Below are 3,616 nucleotides of genomic sequence, written 5' to 3'. Positions count from 1 at the left end.
AAACTTATTATCAGGTGTTGTGGTATACACCTGAAATCCCAGCAAATTGGGAGGCTGAGATAGGAGGATCGCAAATTCAAGGCCAGTCTCGGCACTTTAGTGAGAACCTGACTCAAAGGAAAACATTTGAAAATGGTCCAGGGACATAATGAAGTAATAAAGCACCCTGGGCTCAATTCCCAGTATTAAAAAAATTAAAAAATCACTGACTGTGTGGCTTGGGCAGATCATTTAACTTCTCTGAACTTCAGGTTTCCTATCGGCTATATGAAGACGATTTTATCTGATCTGCCTAGGTTTTGAGGGCTCTGTCCAGGACAGATGAGAAGGTGCGAGAACGATGGGAGAAAAGATACACTGGGGGAGTCTCTTGCTGTCTCATGTTCTCCTCCAGCCCCTCCCCAGGGACACCACTCCAGGATCCTAGCTGAAGGTCTGAAGGCAGCGCTGTAGGCAAGACCCCCAGCATGTCACCTGCCTAGAGCTGTCAGGTCGGCGGGGTCTTGATCCCTCACGTTGCTCACTGTCTCTTCAGCAAGGATGGGAGGCACCAATGTTCACCAGAGAGGGAAGACTCTTAATTAAGAACGCTGCTGGAACTGGGCGAAGTGGCATGTGCTCGTAATTCCACCAACTTGGGGGACTGGGGCTGGATATTCGCAAGTTCAAGGCCAGGCTGGGCAACCTAGCAAGATTCTGTCTTAAAATAAAAATGAAAAGGACCAGTGATATAGCTCAGTGGCAAAGCACCTTTGGGTCCAATCCCCAGTACCAAAATAAATAAACAAATAAAAAAGGGCTGGGGATGTGGGCTGGATAGTGGCTCAGTGGTAGAGCTCTTGCCTTGCATGTGGGAGACACTGGGTTCGATCCTCAGCACTGCATATAAATAAACAAGATAAACGTCTATCCACAACTAAACAAATTTTTTTTTAAAAAAAGGACTGAGAATGTAACTCAGTGGTAGAGTGACCAATACAAAAATTTTTTAAAAAAAGTTTAAAACATCCTGGCCAGGGGCTGGGGATATAGCTCAGTTGGTAGAGTGTTTGCCTAGCATGCACAAGGCCTGGGTTCAATCCCCAGCACCACCAAAAAAGTCCTGGTTAGATATCATGGCACATACCTATAATTTCAGCTATGTGGGAGGCCAAGGCAGGAGGATGACAAATTAGAGACCAGCCTATGGAACATAGTAAAGTCCCATCTCAAAAATAAACAATGAATTCTGAAATTTCAGTGTGCTCTCTGTCATGAAATACTCCAGAGCTTCCATTCTGAAGGTGGAGGTTAGGGCTCACACATGTGCATGCAAACCATGTGCATGTGTCTCGTTTAAAAAGAAAGCAGCTTAGTTCATTTTCTGTTGCTGTAACAGAATACCTGAGATGGGATTACTTATCAAGAAGAGAGGTTTGTTTTGGCTCATGATTCTGAAGGCTGGAAGTCCAAGATTGGGTAGCAGTCTCTGGTAAAGGCCATGTACTCTTTAAATCATTGCAAGGAAAGGGAAGGGTTAGTGTCACATGTGGAAGAGAGGAGGGGAGAATGCGGGCTGGACACTTCATAACAACCAGAATTCCCAGTGACGAATCCACTGTTGAAGGAACTACATTAATCCCTTCCTGAGTTCAGAGTCCCCACGACCCAAACTCTTCTCCAAGTCCCACTACTTCTCAATATTGCTACTTTGGCAATTAAATTTCAACACAAATTTTTTGTTCGTTTTTTGGTACTGGGGATGGAACCCAAGGGTGCTTAACCACTAAGCCACATCCCTAATCCTCTGTCTTTTTTATTTTGAGACCTGCTTAATTGCTAAGAGACTTACTAAAGTGCTGAGGCTGGCCTTGAGCTTGCAAACCGTCCTGAGTTCCTGGGATCACAGGCAGGTGCCACTATGCCTGGCCTTGAGTTCTTTTTGTTGTCGTTGTTTTGTGGTATCGTAGATCCAACCCAGGACAATGAGCATGCTAGGCAAGCACCGTATCACTGAACTACAAACCCAGACCTTTTAAAATTTTATTTTGAGACAAGGACTCACTAAATTGCCTAGGTTAGCCTCGAACTTGTGATCCTCCTACCTTGGCCTCCTGAGTAGCTGGCGTTACAGATGTCCGCCACAGTGCCTGGATCAACTTAAGTTCTGACTGATAAACCACATCCAAACCAGAGCAGTGAGGCCATTTTGAAGCCAGTTTGAGAGGGTAATTCCCCCTTGAGATGTATAAGGTATTACTACCCTGGGGGTAGGAGTACAAAGCCTACTGTGTTATGAAGTTTGGTCCCTTAGAAGACGCTCTGTCAGAGGCAATATTATTGTTCCAGAGGGTTGACTCAAGAAAGACCTAGGAGGTGGGAGGCTGGGCGGCAGGAGGAAAAGCTTTTGGGGGATGGGCGCAGTTTCTGTGAGGCTGCTAGTGCCTCGGTCCCCACAGATCTCATCCTCAGGGGTCATTCTGTAACTAGGACCACAGAGGGGTCTGTGGGTGGAGTCCAGAGCAGTGGGAGCAGAGGACCCAACCAGGACTGGACGCAGGGTTCCCCAAGCCATGGCACTGGAGGCCAGGCCACCAATGATCTGAGAACCTCTGGTTAGTTCTTTCAAGGCAGCTTGGCTGCAGCCCTGGACACCAACAGCACAGGACAATTCATGGTCAGGGGAGGCTGGGGAGGGTGGAGGCTGTTGGAGGCAAGGTTACTTAACCTTTGTGAGCCCCATTTTCACCCTCTGTAAAATGGAATAATGATTTCTATCTGGGTTGGGGTGCGGTGCAGTGGGAGAGTGCTTGCCTAGCATGTCCGCGACCCTGGGTTCATTCCCAGCATGAGTAAACCAAACCAAAACCAAAACCAAAAAAAAAAAAAACCCAACAAAAAACCTCCTAATTACCTATTGCAGGGATAGGGATGGGGGATTTAAACACAATACCACGCAGAGCATCTAGCTGGGTCTCTTGCACACAGTAAGAATTCCATCGATGCCTATTCTTATTGTTTCGCATGATACTTAAGTCAGAGTAATTTGCATAAATGTGAGCCACTCTTATTTGATGACATGTCCCTCAGGAAGAGGCTCTGGGTGTGTTCATCTTTGTCTTTTGTTTGGTGTGCTGGGTATTAAACCCAGGGGTACTTGACCACTGAGCTACATCCCCAGGCCTTTTTAGATTTTAGTTCAAGACAGGGTCTGGCTAAGTTGCTGAGGCTGGCTTTGGACTATCCTCCTGCCTCGGCCTCCCGAGGGGCTGTGATGATGGGCATGTGCCAGCAGACCCAGCTTCATCTTTCCCTTTCTTTAGAACCAAGAGCCCCTTGAAGGCAGGGACTGCTTCTGATCCTTCTAGATCTTTGTTCCCAGCAAAAGGCAGGCACAGGCTAAACGGTGTGGAAACTACCACGAGTGAATGAACGCATGATCAAATGCACAAATGAAAACCACGTGGAAATGAAGAGAATGGAAATCAGATCAGAGTGATTTCCATATGCCTGTTATTTTTGCTTGAAATTCATTCTCAGATCTTCTCTGCTGGGATCTTGGCCGTCATGCATTTGCTGGGGTTGAGTGGATTATTTAATTGCTGTTTTCTGTCTCTAACTACTGTGATTATGACTC

At 46.5% G+C, this 3,616-nt stretch overlaps 1 non-coding gene across 1 annotated transcript; it reads left to right on the top strand.

Annotated features, from left to right (window-relative positions):
* Positions 1–1,022: 1,022 nt before the first annotated feature.
* Positions 1,023–1,094, top strand: Trnaa-agc (transfer RNA alanine (anticodon AGC)). Its single transcript has one exon. It is a non-coding gene; the product is annotated as a tRNA-Ala (tRNA).
* The last annotated feature ends 2,522 nt before the right edge of the window (positions 1,095–3,616 follow it).

The sequence above is a fragment of the Sciurus carolinensis genome, chromosome 10 (genome assembly GCF_902686445.1).
Source record: "Sciurus carolinensis chromosome 10, mSciCar1.2, whole genome shotgun sequence".
In the NCBI taxonomy this organism is placed as follows: domain Eukaryota; kingdom Metazoa; phylum Chordata; class Mammalia; order Rodentia; family Sciuridae; genus Sciurus; species Sciurus carolinensis.
The sequence above is the reverse complement of the archived record's forward strand: the minus strand, read 5'-3'. Positions and strand labels throughout refer to the sequence as shown.